Source organism: Eptatretus burgeri, chromosome 3 (assembly GCF_056783735.1).
Source record: "Eptatretus burgeri isolate ZD-2024b chromosome 3, Ebu_testis_v1, whole genome shotgun sequence".
NCBI lineage: Eukaryota > Metazoa > Chordata > Myxini > Myxiniformes > Myxinidae > Eptatretus > Eptatretus burgeri.
This window is the reverse complement of record NC_140963.1, coordinates 25,398,934-25,418,870: the sequence shown is the minus strand read 5'-3', so window position 1 is coordinate 25,418,870 and position 19,937 is coordinate 25,398,934. Positions and strand designations below refer to the sequence as shown.

At 43.8% G+C, this 19,937-nt stretch overlaps 1 pseudogene; it reads right to left on the bottom strand.

The window, feature by feature from the left end:
* Positions 1-5,366: 5,366 nt before the first annotated feature.
* LOC147029576 (uncharacterized) lies at positions 5,367-13,833 on the bottom strand (annotated as a pseudogene).
* Positions 13,834-19,937: the final 6,104 nt, after the last annotated feature.

Sequence of the window (19,937 nt, the reverse complement as noted above, 5' to 3'; positions counted from 1 at the left end):
CAATTCGTCCTTGTCAAACACCCACCTGCCCATCAAGTTTCATTCGAATCCATCCACAACTTTTTGAGATATTGTGCGATATATCGTTTTTGGCCCGATCTCTCAATGGTGAAGAATCACTTTAAAAATCCTAGTCGCCGGATCCAGATCTTCAGGAAAATCTAATCAATTCATCCTTGTTACACACCCAACCTGTCTACCAAATTTCATCTGGATCTGTCCACAACTTTTTGAGATATCCTGCACATAGACAGACAAACAGGAATGACAAGCCCGTAGGCGGCGATGGGTTGCCGAGCATGGAAACTATAAGATATAGAGCAAAATGGATGTCAAATAGCAGATAGGGAATCACCTTAAGATTATGCATATCAAATCTCATCCAGTTCCATCCACTGATAACTACTCGGTATCCATTTGAATGAAAAGTACCGAAAATGCGGTTTGAAATCAGAAATCCCCAAAGTTCGAGGGGGTGCTGTGGGTGAACAAAGATCTAAATCGAAAATCCGGTTCGATCGTTTGTGCACAATGTATTCCAGACGATTAGTGTAAATTTTCATGACCATCCGACCATAACCCTAGGAGGAGTAGCATTTGGCGCGAAGGCACCTCCAGCTCTCGCATATTATCGATTTTTGCACTAATTGACCTTTGACCCCTGACCTAAGCGAAATCGGTCAATATGTCCTGAGGCAAAGTTGTAGTACTCATTGAGTTCCATGAACCTGCAAAGTTTCATTCGTATCGATGCACTCACCTGGTCGCTAGGGGGCCTTCAATTTTCGCCAATTTTCGCGCATACCTCAATTGTCGGGGGCGCTGCGGGTAAAGTATTCCATATATCACAAAAGCCGGAATATATTTGATAGAGCATCACCTGTAGATCATTCGTGCCAAATTTCATAACCCTACGTGGGATAATGGCTTTCGGAAATGATTTCGCGTGAACGGTACCGATTTTGAAGGTTTTTCGGTTGTAGCTCGGGAACCAAAGCATCCCTAGCAACCATCACAATTTCCAAAGCACTCGGTCATAAGATGTACCTACCACCCGAGTTTGGTCAAAATCCACCCACGTTTACTACCAATTATGCTGATGACAAACTAACAAACATCCAAACAAACAGACAGAATTACTGAAAATAAGGGTCACCTATTTCAGCGACCCAACTATTTCGGCGACCCAACTATTTCGGCGACCCAAAAACATAACCTCCTTCCACCTTCGGTGGCGGTGGTAATTAATCTGCAGACTTAAATGAGATGTGTTCTTCCAATAACCCCATCCTGGGTTAAACTTCCAAAATCCTGGCTGACTGCATGCACCTCGACTCTTGTTATTTGCTTTTCCCAAATGTGGAACCACCTTCTAATAGCTGTGCTATTCCAGTCTTACATGCAAGCAGGAGGTGTATTACCTTTTCATGTCATCCCCCATCCCTACCTCTAATCTTTATTACCTCCATTGACCCTGCCGAGCACAACCCCCTTCCTTTCTTGTAGGTTGCAGTGTTTCCTCCCCTCCTCTCTTCTTTTCCCACCTGTATCCATTCGTTACACTGTTCTCCCAATTGTGAAATTGTTTCCCTGTGTCCGTTGTCTCATCCCCTCATTCCAGTCGTTCTAATGTGCTGTCCATTACAACCTTAAGTGCTCTTCCTTGCACACACATGATCTTTTCAACACATACTGATTCTTTCCTATTCTATTCTTCTCTGGGCCATTGTTATTAGTTTTCGTGTTATTTATCCTTGTGTATGATCCCCAACCCCAAAGCCCCAGCCCTCTTTGTTCGTCTGTAAACCTGCTCCCATTTGTTATTTAGGTCCTCCATGAGCCTACACCTTTTTATAAAAACGTATGATGTGACTGAATACCTCTTAAATGATTTTTTTTTGTATACCTTATCGAGGCTCGTATGAGAGCTAACACACAACTCACAGCAAGGGAGCATGAGACAAGAGGGGCGGGAGTGGAAGGGACAAAACAGTGGGGAACAGACACATTAGGTGAACTGTGGAAGGGAGAGGGATGGGGATGGGACGGGGAACATGGCGAAGAGAAGATGGACATTACAGGGACTTTCAGGAAGGAAAGCAGGAGAAATGAAGGAAGTGGGCTTGGGTGGATTATCGGGGGTAGAAAAGATCGAGGATTTGGATGGGGGAAGATAAGAGGTGGTGGTGAAAAGCTGTTTTGAAAGCCTGGAGGGAAGAATGGGAAAGAATAGAGTGAGGAAGTTTATTCCAAAGGCGGGAAAAAGAGGAATGAAAGAGTGAAGATGAGCAGTGATTCGTGATTTTGGTAGTTTTACCAGAAGGGGGTTGTTGGCGGACCTTGAGCGCCCTGTGGAAATGTGGTGGGGACAAATCGCAGAGAGAGCAGGGGGGGCAAGGCTGGAGAGGAGTCGGTAGAAGACAGAAAGACCACCGACCAACCTGCGGTGATTGAGTGAGAGGCCCAAAGACTCAGCTTCATTGCGGAAGATGCCGATGATCTTAAATGCCCTGGTTTCGACAGCGTGAAGCCGAGAAAGGTGGGAGGCAGGAGCACCAGCCCAGAGGGGAGAGCAGTACTCCATCAGGCTACGGACAAAAGCTTTGTAAGTGGTCAGGAGCTCAAGAGGGCCGAGGAAGGACTTTGCACGACGGAGGATTCCCAGTCGGCGACTGGCTTTTGAGGCGAGGTTGGAAATGTGACTTTTCCAGGGAAGGTCATGGCAGATAGTGAGACCTAGAAGCTTGAAAGAAAAGACTTCTTCCAGAGGATTGTTGAGAAAGTGGATGGGGGGGTTTGTAAACGGTCCTTTCGAAGAGACATAGTGAGAGTGTGAGATTTGTCTGGATTGAAAGACATGTTCCACGTGTTGGACCAGTTTGTGATTTTATCCAGATCTGCAGTGAGCGAAGAAGCTGCTGCTTGCCGGTCTGAGGGATCACAGATGGTACGGAAATTTGGAAAGTCCTTTCAAATCTACATGAGAAAGGAGGCAATTACGAGGGGTTTTCATTGAGATATTTAAGGTAATGAAGGGTATAGACAACATAAATGCAGAAGAGTTTTTCAGCAGAAGAGACAGTGCTCGGACCATGGGTCACAGCCTGAGAGTGAAGAAGATGAGAGTTAGGACAGTGAGAAGGCATGGGTCTTTCAGTCGGAGAGTAGTTAATGGAATAGTCTCCCAAGAAAGGTAGTGGCAGCAGAAAGAGGAGATATGTTAAAATTGGAATTGGATAGGGACAGTACCTAGATGTATTGGAGATAGAGGGGCACATGGGTATTGGCAGGACTTGTGGGTAGCTTGTTTGTGGACGTGTGATGGCTTCTGGCATTGGTGTATTGCAGGCATGATGGGGCGAATGGCCTCCTCCTTTGCCAAAGTTCCTTGTCCATCTTTGTGAAGAAAGATTACCAGTCCTGCCATGATGTCTCTCAAAATAGTGGTGGGAAGTTCAACTTGAGACAAATCATTCCCTAAAGCACAATTTCGAGCTGAAAAGATGGGCAATTGCACATTAGTTTTTTGCAAAAGATATGATGGATTAAAGGTAAAACATATATATATATATATATATATATATATATATATATATATATATATATATATATATATATATATATATATATATATATATATATATATATATCTGTAAATACCTCCTTTTTTCAAAATACCTTTCTAAAAAGGGCAAAGACTCTTGAAGGAGCATCTAATAAAGAAAGTTTAAATCTGTTATACAACGTTGGCCTATTACTGTGTGCCCTTGATGTCTCAGCCTTACCGAGGAAGCATTGTCCATCTGAGTTACTGATTGAAATGTATGAAAAGGGCTAAGTTTCGTGGACCTTGACAATTTGGCCGACAGTGTAAATTTTCAGTGTCTGGACCCCTATTTTCAGGACGATAAATAAATGAAGCATTTCGGTATTACACATGCAGGATTTGCACTCCGGCCACCATAAAAAAAACATTTCACTCTGAAAAAACACACCAAGTGGTGTGTGGCGGGTGGTGCTGAGGTGTCGTCCACCAGATGGCGGTCTCCTCGGGTTAACCTGAGGTGGTCCCTTCGGATGGGTGCCTGGAATGTCCTATCCCGAAGAGATTGAGATGGGCCAGTGATCTGCCCAGGGGATGGCCAGATGGAGGCCCCTGGTGTACCGGCAGAAAGTGGATGCAGCGACGTGCTGTAGTGCATGCTCCCCATGTATGTATCTATTAACACACTGATTAAACAATGATCATTTTATTTTAAAAAGTTTTTTCAACGTGTTTTGTCTAAAGATTGTGTCCAGAGACATCCACTTATTACTGAGCACCTTAGGTGCTCGCTATGTATTTTTATTCAATTTTAGGAACTGCTCCAACAGTACCTCCTCCCCATACTTCTCCAAAAGGAAATAAACAAATGGTGCTGTCATATTCCTCAATAACAGCTTCTATTCGATCACATCTAATGCGCTGCTTATTGGGGACACTGGACCTGTATTCCTGCATGCCAAAATTTTCAGAACCTGACCTTTCCTGATCTGATTTGAACTTAATCTCACCATTCGGACTGCAGTTCTACATGTATGCACCAGATGGCGATCTACACCACACCAAACAGAACTTGTGTGAGACACTCAACGTCGACACGCGCCTCCAACTGTCATCCCGGTGACAGGCAATATATGGTGATTCATCAATGTGTGTGTGTGCCGTCCCTCAGATGGACATTAAACTGGGCGTCCCATCTGCTAACCTTAGTTGGTGGACGGTAAAAGTCCCATGGTGTCCTTCACAAAGAGTCGGAGAGCCATCTCAGGCACAATGGCCAAATTCCAAATGCCTGGCCGAACTACTAAATGAACGTCAGGTCTGGTCAGCCGGTTCGTGAAAGAGTTGTGCCAAAAAATAACCCCGGCCAACCCCTCAAGAACGTGAGAATAATCGTGACTGCCAAAGAAGAAGATGATTTTCTACGTTTTAGTCTCATGGAGGAGCTTGTACTCCTTGCACTGCAAGGACATTACGAGTATACTTAGATGCAGGAGGAGGCCCATCCCATCATGACTGTAGCGAAACTGCACTCCATCTGGGTGTTGGCTATTTAATACGTAGGCAAATATGGCGCATGTATTGCCCCGAGCTTCCCCTCTCCTCTCTGCACTGTATGCACTCGAGTCTGAACATTCCAAACCCATACGAAGCTTCCATGATGCATCATTCTAATTTAGTCAACAGAACTTAATTTCACACTGCCAGGGCACATTCTGGATTCATTAAAGCTTCATCCACCACCGACCACCCCTTCAACTGCAATATTTAAATATCATTCAATGTCTAACTTATAAATCAGTAGTCGCACCCCATATCTGGATAAAAAAATAAGTTTATTGACATACACAGTTAAATATATATTAACAGCTTGAAGAGTGAGATGCATTGGGGATGGTGTGGAGAGGGGCCTCACATTGACGTCTGAAGTAGTGGTGGTTGTCCTCAGTCCAGATGGGTAACCATTTGGGCTCTCCAATGGTGCAGATGTGTTGTCAGCAGGAGTCTCCTAATGAAGACCTTTGCGATTGCACAATCATAGAATGATTGGGGCAAAGGTTGCATCCCAATCTGGAAGGATTTTGGTTTTCGCAATGCTGGAATTCCTGATTGGCCGATTCTCCAATAAAAGACCATCCCCACAAGCAGTCAGCATATTCCAGCAGTAGAGAACGATTCCAACGATATTTAAATATTGCAGTTTAACACAGATACAGGAGCTGGAACATGAATCAGGTTGGTCTGCGCCAAAGCTAACAATATTTTGTTCAGTTTTGGTCACCACATCTTAGAAAGGACATAGTTAACCGAGAGAAAGTACAGAGTCAAGCAACGAGATTGACTAGATAGACTAAGCCATGAGGAGCGGCTGAAAGATACGGGACTTTTTATATTAGAAAGATGATTGCAAGGGGAACTAGTACAGATGCTTAAAATAACGAGGGGTATTAGTGTTTCCTGCTATGTCACAATTTTGGATGTTGTGAAAATTTCATACATATGTTTGCCAATGGTTTTTTTTGGCTAATTTAATGTCTTAACTTCACGAAAAGTGAGTTTGGCATTTTTTTTTTCAGCATCATCTTAAAGATATACCAAGAGGTACTCTGGTAAGCATCAGCATCATCTTTTTAGCCACAGTAAAAAAAGCCCCAAGTAAGCATTAGTTTTTGTAATTTGATATAAAAATAATAAGGGTGAGAATTGCTTTGCAATACATGTCCCCGACCGATGTGATATTTTCTGAGTCCAAAAAGGACATAACCCTGTGAAAAATTGACGAAACGCCATGAAACTCGAACTTGTACTGTAACATCATAATAAAGCCATATACCAAGTTTCCGTTGAACATGTTAAAGGGTATGGGGGGGGGAAAGTCTGCAAAACCACAGGTGGGACAGACGGATGGACGGACAGATGGAAAGAAAACCGATTGCCCTTCCGGTGAAACCAGGAAAGGTCTAATAATGCTATAACTCCAAAATTTTGACATCGCAGTGTGGACTATAATGCCGCAAACACAACAATCTAACAGAAAATACTGCAGCATTGAAGGGTAACATTCTTTTTATATCACATTTTATCTTAAATCGTGTGCCCATGGTCGTTTTGGACTGCTAAACAATGGGTCAAGGGTTCATAACCAGCCATATGTGAAAGGTGTTTTATCTACTACATGTAGTTTGGCAAATCAGTGAAATTGAATTTTCTTTGTAAAATAAACAAACAAATTGACATTCCATTGTTTTGACAAACAAAAAATACTACAACAATAGTCATATACAATTTAGTTATTGATTTCCAGAGTTATATTATCATCGTCAACAGATTGAAAATCGTCACCACCTCTGTGCATATTTTTATGGTAATCTAGATCACCTCTTTAAAGTTTGGTGCAGGACACATCATTCCCCGACATGAGAAGCGGACAATGCACGGGCTCATCACGCATCCACATCTTACTAACCGCAGAACAGAATCAGGAGCAAGAGGTACTCTGGTAAGTATTGGCATCAGTTCTCCTGAAGATTCCTGTGACCATTCAAGATCTGATGGCGAGAGTGTTTCCAGAACAAGTACTTGATCCCAATGCTACACTGCAAGTGGGCCCTACGTGCATGTTAACGGATAGCTCCTTTGGTTAGAGGTAATTTTTCTGTAACTTGCTTTGTGTTAAGCCCTAAGAACTAATGCCAATGTAGTGTGGATGCTTGACTGAAAGATGATTTTTTTCGGGCTCAGTAAATTGCAGATGAACTCTTCACAACACTTGAGTACTTCAGGAGAAGGTTCTTTGCCAGACCGAAGTCCACAAAGTGCATGAATCACATTGTCACTGCATTTCATAAAGGCATTCCTCCAAGGAGTCTTGCTCTTCCCAAATAGGCTTCCAGTTGTCACAACCACTTATTGTGTGAAAACCTCCAAGAGCCTGGGCACGATTCTCACTGAATGCATGTACATAAGTTGTAAAGAGACAGGCCAACGATACTCAGAATGCTCCAGTACTCATAATGACAACTGTTTGATCACCCAGTGCTGGTATTGCTGACAATGCAAGGAACAACACATCTGTGTCTGGAGAATAGATGTGAACATTCTTTCCAGTCTTGTGCAGTTCTGAAGCATACAGTATTAGTCGGGTATCTGCTTCTTATTGCGTGCTTTCCACACTGATCTCATCAACTTGTGACTGATTCTTCAGCACACTGATGCAAGTCATGGTTGTGACTGCACAGTTGCACTTTTCAGTCACCTTGTGGGCCAAGAAGTGTGGGAGAGGTCTTTTGTCTTGGTGCTGTTTAGAAATTTGTTAAAACTTCTGATACATGTGTTGTTATCAATTTTGTACTCTGGCTAATGTGTTGATGTTCCTCCATTACGATATTGTTTTGTGCATTCTTTGAACGATTTCACTTGGTAGTTATCAAACACTGCATATGAATTAGCATCTTGTTGACTTTTGCTGTCCATGGTGTGAAAAATCATGGCAGTTTTTTTAATCTTGTCCTTGAACACAGCCATTTCATGAAGGACAGCTATTGCATCAAAGAAAATAGATGTAACACTTGTGATCACCATCGGTTGATCAGTGGAATTGGCACGATCTGTTTCCTCTTCTGTTTCTACATGTTCTTCCAGCAGATTATTAAGTTCTGCTTGATCGTTCCATGGATGTAGTCGTCCATCCACTGACATTAACAGATGGACAATGGAAGAGAATTCGTATTCTCCGATCTCTTCTTTCATATTGCTATCTCTGGATGATATTACAAGCAAACACACCATTAATGAGTATGACACAATGGTCACAACTTCTTCTGCTGCTACTTTGGTTTTCTTGACATTGTTACTTTCATTCCATCCAAGACCTTTGAAATTTGGCATTTTGTCCCACCGGTTTTGCTCACCACAGTCTGTTCCACAAAATCCTTGAAAGCAGATTCACCTTGGTTTGCAGTGTTGAGTATATTCTCTTGCACATCTTCTGGTATAATGATTACTTTCTTTGTGAGATGATTTCTTTCATATCTGTGTCTTCGTTCATCTCTCCAACCTTGAATGGACAGGATGTCTTTCAGCTTTTGTCCTGGATTATAAATAAACAGAATAAAAATTAGCAGAAAGTTGATATAACAAAAAATATTTTAAATCACAAGGGGTAACATAGTGTAATGGTCTGCAGGGAGTTCCAAATCCCACGTCTCAACACTGACTGTCGTGGGTCAGATAACACCAAAACCCAACGAGTATAAAAAGACCACGGATGCCGTCTACAGCACTGACCTCTAGCCGGATCTTCACGCCCAGTGTCGGTTCACTATAGCTGTGAGATGAATAAAGCAGATGGGGAGCCGTGGCTGAGACAGTGTAATGGCTACTAGTTGGCCAAGTGAACCAATACAATGCAACACACTGTTCTTATCTCATGGGCAGATTGAATAGCTGAGCTAATTATCCTCAGAAGTGCTATCTCAGATCAATCCCAAGCAGGATAAGTCAAGACACAGTTTAAAAACTTCCATACACTTTATTTAAACAAGCAGGAAATTGGCAGTAGAAATGGAGGTTGAAGAATTCAAATGGGAAAATGGCAGGAAAAATCAGGATGGGGCAACACAAGCAATGTGGACCAATTTAGAAGCATGTATACATTCTCCTTGTCTCTGACATGAATATTCCCACCCTAGGATGCCTTATTACAATGACACCACCTTTGCATTAAATGGATCCAGACACCCAAAGGAAGAAAAGAGAGTTTGCGAAGAGGGGCTGAGATATTGAGTGTGAGAGATGAAGTGTGGGTTCTTTCTACTTGCCCCAATGCACCTTTTGCAACCCTGGTTAAGGCTGCAAATTCCCAAGACTCAGCGGTTCGGGCTTGCCTCCCAGGCATTCCCTCTTGGTCTGCTTCCTCTGCTCTAACAGCACCCAGGTCATGTCGGGGTTGTTGGATGGTCTTTGGTTAAACACGATGGTCTGCATGGCTGCGGGTATCTCATGCCATGGTGCAAGGAAAGGCGGTGGTTCCGTAGCAGCATGCGAACATCCAGGGTTTGTGGAAGGTGCGCCGGTTGCAAGATGAGTGTCGTGTGAAAACCGCAAGAAAGTACAAAAATAATGAAATAGAAAGAGTCAGGGGGATAGCAAGAACGTCAAGGAATGAAAGAATCAGTCAAAAAGTGAAGAATAAGCATTGGAGTAAAGTCAAGCGCAGAGAGAGAAAGGAGGGCCGAGTAGTTGGGATGAAGCAGTATCAAGCTCTATCCATTCGCATCTCTTTCAGCTCTATGTGTTCCCCGACTTTATTCCTTCCCCCCATCCCACAACCTGGTTTCCTCAGTTTCACTGGTCACCATTAGTTTAGGACTTGCAGGGACAGACAAACACCTTGTGATGGTGATTGGCGGGATTTTGTCTCCTGACCCAATACAACAACAGTTCCTGATTGTTAGAGCGGCTCTGCAGAGGTCCCTTGCCGAGATCCCTTGCTGGGTTTATAATCCAGCACACACCTGTCAACTATGATGGATGGCTTCCATTCCAGGGCCTCGATTGAGATTGCCTATGATGATGTCGGGATGTGAGTTGAAGTGCATTGTGGGGTCAAGTGCGTTTGGCATGAAATGGCGTGAGATGTGAAAGTTAAAGAACATAACATAATAGACTAGACGTATTTCTGAGAAATGTGCATCCAAGAAGCATTTTTTAGTTAATGTTGGGAACATGACTTTTTAACATAATTAAGGTATGCTGAATTAGACTAGCCCTGTTCCCAAGCAGAATTTTGAGTTTTTGACCATCTAATTAGCATAAACAAAATGACTGCCAAATTGACAATTTTGGGCACTTTCTTAGGACAGGCACTACTACACCATTTAAATAAATGCACATTGTTCACATGTACGCATCTTAGAAATGTCCCTTGAGCAATAGATCAAAGCTACAGGCTAATGAAATTCGTAACAAGCCAAAAATCTATTATTATGCTAATTAGCTACCACCATTACCAAAAAATCTATTTTCCACTGTAACTTTATTACGATGCATGCAAACGTGACAAATGAGATGTCTAGACCTACGTTTTGAGGATCAAGAAAAATGATTAAGACATATTTGAAGCATTTTAATTAATGTTTACATGGTTACCGATATTTGTTAATAAAATGTAGAAGTTAAAGTTGCGAGTCTGTAATCATAAAAAAACTAAACAAAGTTCTATCATGCTGCTACGTGAACAAATTTCAGTTCGCTTAAACAGTTTTCAGGAATGCCAAACATCTTTTAGGCTAATCACATTGTATTTATGCAAGGAGTCTGATCATCAATTTGTTGCTGGCATGCACACATTGATGTGCATCGTAATCCTGAATTCCGGCATGTGCAGCGTCGAGTCTTGCATTGTTTCTGACATGCACAGGCTACCATCTCGAGGAAACTGTCTGGAATGGGACTCAATGCCAACAGTATGGGTTGCAGTCCTGATTCCCCAAGTCTCCATCCCATTTCAGAGGGCGCAGGGAGCTCAGGTGTGGGGCAGTGGAAATTTCTCCATATCGCTTGATAGTGTACTCTCATCAAATGGAAACGGAGCGCATCACTTGTTAGGGCCATGGCTTCTGGTTTCCCCGTCTTGGAGAACAATAAATGCCGTGCTGCATCAACAGAGTCTGTTGTGTGCACATTGTATATTCTGCAGACAAAGGTTTCTGAAGATTTGATGGTTTCCTCTGTGAGTTTACCAATGCCCAAGTTCTTCAGCAATTCATGGTGTTCTTCGAAGACCTTCCATTATGATCGTTTGGTATGATTCGCGATGTCGGAGGTGGTGTCACACCCAGTCAATGCGTGATATCCTAGCAAGGATGCTGCTGAGCCTCTTGGTAGTTTGTTAAAAACTGCATCAATGGGTATATACCGCCGTTTCTTAGATGTGCCCAACATCATCCAGAGATGCTCACATTGCATACGTCGAAAGTGGGATACCAGAAGCAGGAGAACACCAGTGTCCCTGGAAGACACAACAACTGTATTAAACTGGCTGTGGATGGCATGCAGCACCAATCTTGTGTCGGCTTCTTCATGTGTGGATTTCAGAGGTGTCGAATCAGTTGTACCTTTTGATGACTTGACCTCGAGTTCCTCTCTAAATCCCCCGGCAACTACAATTTCTTTATCCTTAGGCGCCTGAGAACACGGTTCCTCAGACAAGAAATGTGCTAAATCTGCTTTATTATCAGCTAGTGACAGAAAATTTGACCAGTTCTTTGGAAGAGGTACATCACGACCTTCCACAAGCCGTCTGGCAATGCTGCTTTACTGCACTGCATTCTGGTTGTACCCTTGATTGTTTCTTCCCTGTATCTGTCGAACACAATATCAATTCTTTGATATTTGGAACCTGCTTTCAGCACAGTTTTCACGTACGTGTCGGCCAGATCTCCAAAGGTTACAACATCATCAGGCTTTCCAAGAGCGACTACCAATGCTTGTCCAAGAAGGTTTTATCTCTGAATTTTGACGGCGCAAGAAGAAAGCTAGGTCTGTAGCTTTTGCTTGTCTTGCATACTCATTGTCCTCCTCAGATTTGCTGAAGCAGGCTTCGTCGACGGGTGCTGTGAATACTGGCTTGCATTTTCCACGAGTTATACTGACAGGATGCAGCTCCTCCAGGCCATTTGGCACAATCAAAGTATGTCTTGTGGATAGGTCGATATTTTTAAGAGAAGTAATCAGTTGTTTGGCCTCATTACCATGCTGCCATTTGAGTTGCATGGAAGGTATTCTTTCCATCAAGTGTTTCATCAAGGATGTCAATGTTATCACAGGTGTAGTGGATTAAGTTATTTGCCTCAATGATTGGTGGAATGATGGCACCAGTTACTTTGTCCAATGATTTGAGAGTGCTCTCAGCCAAGGAAGTGTCTACTTGCAACACCTGTTTGTAACTCAGGCAATGCCCTGCCTTGTTGAACAATCGTACTTGGTATTTTGACTGCGTAGCTTGATGAAGAGTACTTGCAAGACCAACATGTTTTGGAGTCCATTTTTTGCCACCACTGACGCAGTATACAAGATCTTGTGCCACACTCAGAACTCTGCTCCGGACATGTTCTTCATTGTTCCCAGGGCTATCATCTTCAAGGGATGCCTGGCCACCGACGATCAGTCTCAGTAGCATATATAAACTCTCGGGAATGCATGCTATAGCATCTTCTTCACTGACAGAGAACCCTTTGTGTCCTGGAGTTTCCATCATGTCTCCACGGACTTTCATAGCTACATGAACGAGTGAAAGGAAAATGTCATCCTGGGGCTCATATTTAGGAAAAGATAACTTTTCCTCACTCTCCTCTATGTCTGCTTTCATCTGCAAAACTGCTGTTGGCTGGTACTTCGTGGGAATCAATACGGTTTTTCGTTCTGATATACAACTGTCAAGAGGTTGAAAGAAATTGAAAATGTCCCCAAGCTGTGACTGCAACTTTTCCTTGAATGTTCCTCTTCTGCTTTGATAGGACGGCTGAATCATGGTTGAACATTCCTCAGCTAGCTCCTTATACCTTTCCCATACATCATCCAGAAGAATCACATGTCCTTTGTCAGCTGATTGATGGAGCTCTTGGCAAAGCCATATCAGCAAGGTGTGTATTTGCTGACTCCTTCTTTGTTTTGGAGGAAGACCTGTTAAATGCGCTAAGACAAGACAGATGATATTTGGCTTCAGCTGCAATTAGGTTAATCACTCCTGCCAGTCGAAGGCCAACTTTGTAGTCAAGATGTGAGGCTTGAATTATATGATCACTAATTTGCTTAGTCATGACGGAGATCAGTCGTGCCTTCTTATTTGCAGTTTGACAGAAAATGCAAAGGCTCCAGTTGACTGGCTGCACACCTTTTCGCAATGAACACCTGTTACCACCTGGAACACCTGAACTGCAACCTGCTCCCTCTGTTGAATACTCTGTCTGAGTCCTCTGAAGACGTTCTATTTTACTCTTGTCCGTGAAGTGGGCATAGCACATTCTGTGCCGCACAAGAGATACGGCTGTGGCAGAATCTAATGCATTCTCCAGACGATCAATTAAGTCTATATTTTTGGAGTCCCTCAGCTTCTTTCTGCTACAGGCTGCATTCCTGAGTGTTGTGAGTCCATGTTGAGTTGCTTCACTCAGGTTTTTTCTGGCTTTATGAGTTTGGCAGAAAATGCACAGGCTTTCGTCTTCAGGCGACGGCCTCTTCAAGCTAATCACGGGATCCATTGTAGCCTGCAAACAAGAATGAATCATTAGTATAGGCCTACACAAGCCCTTAACAACTTAACAGTTGTTCACAAGTAAAATAGATAAGCAGTGTGCTGCTACAGTAGTGCCTGTCCCAAGAAAGTGCCCAAAATTGTCAATTTGGCAGCCATTTTGTTTATGCTAATTAGATGGTCAAAAACTCAAAATTCAGCTTGGGAACAGGGCTCGTCGAATTCAGCATACCTTAATTATGTTAAAAAGTCCATGTTCCCAACTTTTACGAAAAAATGCTTCTAGAGCCTGACACAGGGCCCTTTTCGAGAAATAATTATAGTCAATAACATCAACTAAGTCGAAGATGACAGAGCATAAACTTCCATTTGCAACTCACATCTAGCCTCATGAACATGATAAACTTAATTGCTCAACAGAATACGACAGCATAACAAGCTTTGAAGTTTAAACCTTGGTGTATGCGCTTGACTGTTCCAGGAGGTTCACAAAGTCTTTCCTGCATGGACTCACAACTGTCACAATACATTAATTTGACAACTGTAACATCAAATTTTATTGGATTAAGTGATTCCATAATTACTTAAAACGACCAATTATTAATGTTTTAGCCAGAAAATTTAAAATGGCTGCCATCAATCCAAGATGGCGTCCAAAAATGCAAAACTTTAAAACATTGGCAAAAATTGATATGAAATTTCTATAAAATGACATAGTGTAGATTATAGTCATAATAAGTACAGAAGAATATTTCGTCAGAATCGACACTGACAGAAGGGGCAACAGTGTTAGAGTAAAGAAGAGGAGAGTTCTGACCTAAGTAAAGCAAACGTTTTTCACTCAGAGAGTGGTGAATGGAGTGGAATGGTCTCCCTGCAAGGGTAGTGACAGTAGAGTCAGGAGATAGTTTTTTTATTTCGTTAAATAGCTATCTGGAAGTAGCGGCGATGGGGAAGAGGGTACTAACATGCTGTCACAATTGAGCAGGCCTCCATGCCATCTTGCTGAGAAGAGTGGCGGAGCTTGGACTGTGCATGCACTTTTGCGCAAAATTTTCTCCTGCTCCACCCCATCTTGGTGAAGAGAGGGGCGGGGCTTACATCAAGCAAGCAAGCAAGCAAACAGTTTCTTTGAAAAATAAATATTTGTATTCTTAAAGAAATGCTAAATACTGTCACGGTTGTGGTCCCTGGGAAGACAAAGCGCATCCACATAGGTTAAAGATCGTATTCTGTTTCGCTATGAAGTATGTATCATATGCAGGTGGATATATCTGCGTTGCGAAAGTGAGTTAGTTTCAGCACATGTTCTTTCCTTTCTACACCCTGGAATCAAACCATTTCACGCCGTCACCACGCACTCATCACTCCATTTCCACATCATTACATCCTGCTCGAGCAGATAATCCTGCGCAACGGACACCCCAGCCTACTTGAAGGACATCACGGAGGCTTTTCCTCAACAGGAAGCTATCAATCACTGAAGTTCCAGGAAAAGGCCAATTCCCACCCCTTCCTACTTCCTGGAAAATCCACCACAGAGTACCCATCCCACCAATCGGCTCTCTTGCCGGGCAGAGGTACGGAACCTGGCAAATCGTTGGCAGTAAGGGTCAGTCTGCCCTCGTGGCCTCCGCATCTGTGAGGGTCCCAGAACTGTGAGAATGGGGGAGGGGGAGGGGGAGAGTGATGAATGGGATAAAGAAAGAAGTGCAGAGAAGGAATCATCTGTCTCTTTCTGTGGGAAATCTGGGTGACTGCAGATTTACTCTGCAGTCTGGGTCATTCTGGAGCTTTTATTCCGTTTTGAACTTGGGATTGAGCATCTCCCAGAACTTCTAGCCTTGACTCTGCTCTCTGCACTATTTTTCTGCCTTCACACAACATGAACAATTACTCATCTTTTTTTTCTCTCTCTTTCTTTCTTTGTTTCTTTTCGTGCCATTCCTCTTTGCCTCACCAACATACACATCTCCCTCTGCACCAAGCCCTGTGCACTTTCGCCTCAGCCCGGTAGCCCATCACGCCACTCAGCCACGACAGAGCTATTCACCTCACCTCAATGGCAGCCGCTCTGCAAAGGCTGCACAATCCATCACACCGGCCAGATACCATTTGGGCGACTCAAGATATTGGGAGTGTGGACAGGGCGGAGAAAAGAATCCGGGTGGGAGGGAGCATGAGGGGAATGCGATATGGACCATCAGGCCAGATCATTGGGCGGCAGCAATCCAGCCAGGTTGTTGAAAGATATATCAAGGCATGCAAATGACCCCCACTATTTCTCTCTCACCACTTATTCTTCTTTACCCATTTCCCATCTCTCACGCATTTGGGTGTATGTTTTGGCTTCAAATAAGTCAGAGTGTGAAGTCACTGATTAAGATCCAAAGCACCTATGTCGTGTCGTGGATAATTGGGAAATGTATACATTCTTGTAATATTTGTATATATTTGCTTCTTTTTGACATTTATTGTGTGATTGCCATTGCTCGCTTTCCCACTATTTATTGTATGATTGTTATTGACTGTGTTTGCTTTCTCACCATTTTTTGTATGATCGCCATTGCTAGTACAGTGACTATAGAAAGTCTGCAGCCCCTTTTCAAAATTTTCACCACTTGTTGCCTTATAACCTGGAATTAAATTGCATTAAATCAGACTTTTCCTACCTTTACTTACACATCGTGACCCACAACTTCCAGGTGAAAAACAAATTCTACAAATTTCAAAAAATTAATAAAAAATACAAAACTAAAATATTTTGGTTGGATATTGTAATGCTATTGTAAATATGTGTGGAGAAAAATAAAAAAATAGTTTATTGTGGTTCATAAACTGATTCTCTCCGTCTTTCTGCACAAGTTCGTCGTGAATATGCCTGGTGTTAGCTTAATGGTTATGATGGTGGGCTTAGAGTAAAGAACAGGCATCATCCCAACCGACTGGAAGAGGGGCCTTATTGACCATCTCTGGAAAGGGAAGGGTGATCGCCATGACTGCAACAACTTCCGAGGGGTGAGGTTGCTCTCAGTGCTGGGCAACGTATTCTCAATAGGATTCACCACCATCTGCTTGAGCACCAGCGCCAAGAGCAATCAGGCTTTACACCAAAGAGGTCAACAATTGACCGTATCCTTGCCCTTCGGAGCCTCACCAAACGCAGACAAGAGTTTCGGCAGGGGCTGCTTGCAGCCTATGTTTATCTCTGCAAAGCATTTCATTCAGTGAATCGGGATGCTCTCTGGAGGCTTCTTCGTCTTCATGGGGTGCCACCAAAACTGATCAATCTGATGTCTGAGCTACACTCTGGTACTGAGAGTGCTGTAAGATGGGATGATACAATCTCCAACTTATTTCCAGTTGTTACTGGAGTTCGTCAGGGGTGTATACTGACCCCCCACACTTTTTAGCGCTTATATGGACTGGATTCTGTGGAGGATGTCAGAGCAATGAAGCTGCGGTGCATCGTTTGGGAATGTCAAGATCTCTGACCTTGATTTCGCAGATGATTCAGTCATCTTTGCGGAGACTCTGGATATCCTTTTGGGAGTCCTCAATGTGCTGACTGTGGAGTCGGAGCTACTGGGATTATAGGTTTCCTGGGTCAAAACTAAGATCCAGGCTTTCAATGACATCTTGGATGTTGCTATCTTGTCTCCACCTGTTTATGGTAAGGATGTTGATGTCATGGAGAGATTCCCTTACCTTGGCAGTGATATTCATGTCTCTGCTAGCTGTGAGCCAGAGGTCAATAGACATCTGGGTTGGGCCTGTGGAGTAATGGATTCACTGGATCATGGGGTGTGGCACTGTCGGTACATGTGCAGGGGGATGAAAGTCCGAGTCTTCAGTTCCTTGGTGCTTCCAATCTTGCTTGACGGATGTGAGACTTGGACTCTGACCAGGGAACTGAGTTTGAGACTTAATTCCTTTGGTACCAGGTCTCTTCAGAGAATCCTTGGCTATCACTGGTCGGACTTTGTGCCCAACATGTGGTTGCTGGGAGAGATTCAAATGAGATTTGTTACCTGCATATTCCATGCGACGATATGGACATGTGGCTCATTATCCTGATGCTGATCCTGCTCACCATTTGAGTCTCCATCAAGAATTATTTGAGCAAAGACCTTTCCCGGCACTGAGAGCAACGTCACCCCTTGGTAGTTGTTGCAGTCCAAGCGATTACCCTTCTCTTTCCAGGGACAACAAGCGCCCTCTTCCAGTCACTTGGGATGATACCTGTGTTCCAGTCAGATCAAAGAACTTCATGCAATGACATGAGTACAGCATTTCCACCAGCCTTGAGAAGTGCAGCATGGATGCCACAAATTCCAGGAGCTTGATCCCATTTCAACAGGTTTACCGCAGCCTGTGGTTCCACAAATGAAGGTGGATCACAGTTGCATGGATGGTCAGCAATAGGGATAGTAACACCCCTGACATCCAACTCAACAGCTGGTGGATCAGCCTGGCACAGCTGCTCAAAGTAACCAGCCCAGCGGGCCTTCACTTCGGACTCCTCTGTCAAGAGCCTTCCAACCTCCCCGAAAAACTGGTCCACCGAGGGATGAGCTTGAATGAACGCAATGCATGAATTCCCTTGTAAGCAGGACGAGAATCACTTGACCACAGGTGATGCTCTACCCCCTCAAAGATTCCTCGCACATAGGCCTCCGTGTCCACCCTTAACGCACGTACAGTTTTATGCCTCAGCTCCCTGAACAGCTCAGTTCTGCCATTCAGCCTGGCCCTGTGACTCTGGTCAATGGTATCCAGTGTCCCTTGAGAGACAAAATTATTCTTCGCCCGATGGTGAGTTCCAAGACACCCACCAGCAACATCAAGGATGTTGGGCTTGATGGCACTCCACAACTCCTCAGGATTCCCCAAAGCAATCAGACACCACAAATCCCGACTCAGCCTATTCACAAACTCCTTAGCCACCCTCTCATCCTTGAGCTTGCCAACATCCAGCCAAGGCCTGGTACCATTCTCCTGGATTTAAGCTGAAACTTCAGAGTTGCCCCCACAAGCCTGCCTGTGGTTGGTATCAAAGAACTGAGCACTCTGGTAGACCCTGCAATTCTGGATTATCCTTCAGTGACCATCAATGAGCACATAGTCACTCTCCTTTGCCACACCACCAGAATTGGAATATCAAGTCCAGCGATGAGCCGGTGGGTGCTGAAACCATGAACGAGCCACCCTAAATCCATGACTTCTTGCAAAGTCAAGGAACTTAGTGCTATTCTGGTTCACACTTCCAGCCCCATGGGCATCAACACATGTCCCATAACCATCCCTATCAGTTCCAGTCGATGCATTGAAATCGACCAAGACTAGAAGAGTATCTTGCCTGGGGCACTGATGAACCACAGACTCGAGCATGGCAGAGAATTTGTCCTTCACGGTGAGATCACTTGCCTCAGTCAGAGCATGGATATATATATATATATATATATATATATATATATATATATATATATATATATATATATATATATATATATATATATATATATATATATATATATATATATATATTGTTGCGGATTCGCGCCCGCCGGCGTGCGGACGGCCACGTCACTCGAATCGCGGCACGTCGCCCACCGGACGGACAATCCAGTCGTGACCCTCTTGGACTAACACCGGGAACCAGTCACGGGTGGACGTTACGGTCTCACCGCGATCGTGCCAATCGGCCCCCGCGTGGGATAGGGTTGCTCGCCAAATTCGACCTACCTAAGTACCCACACGGAGGGTAGACCGGGCGATCGCACCTCGCCGCAGGTCGACTTCGGACACGGGCCACTTAAGCGACCCGTTCCGTACTATCGGGATAACCGAGCGGTGTTATTCGTCGGCCTCGACGGTTCGATTAATTATCGGGCGTCTTAGCCCACGACCAACCCTTTACGTGAAGCAAGATGGGGATTCAATGAAAGAAATGACGAAGCGAAGCGGGAAAACAGTTCAACAATAAGCACATTTATTTCGCGATGAACGGAAAGCACACATATACAATTACACCAAAAGCAAATGTAAAAGAAGAAGAAGACAATGCAATATTACACAAAAAGCAAATGCAACAATGCAGATCTATCCGACTACCGGGCACACGGCAACACTTATACA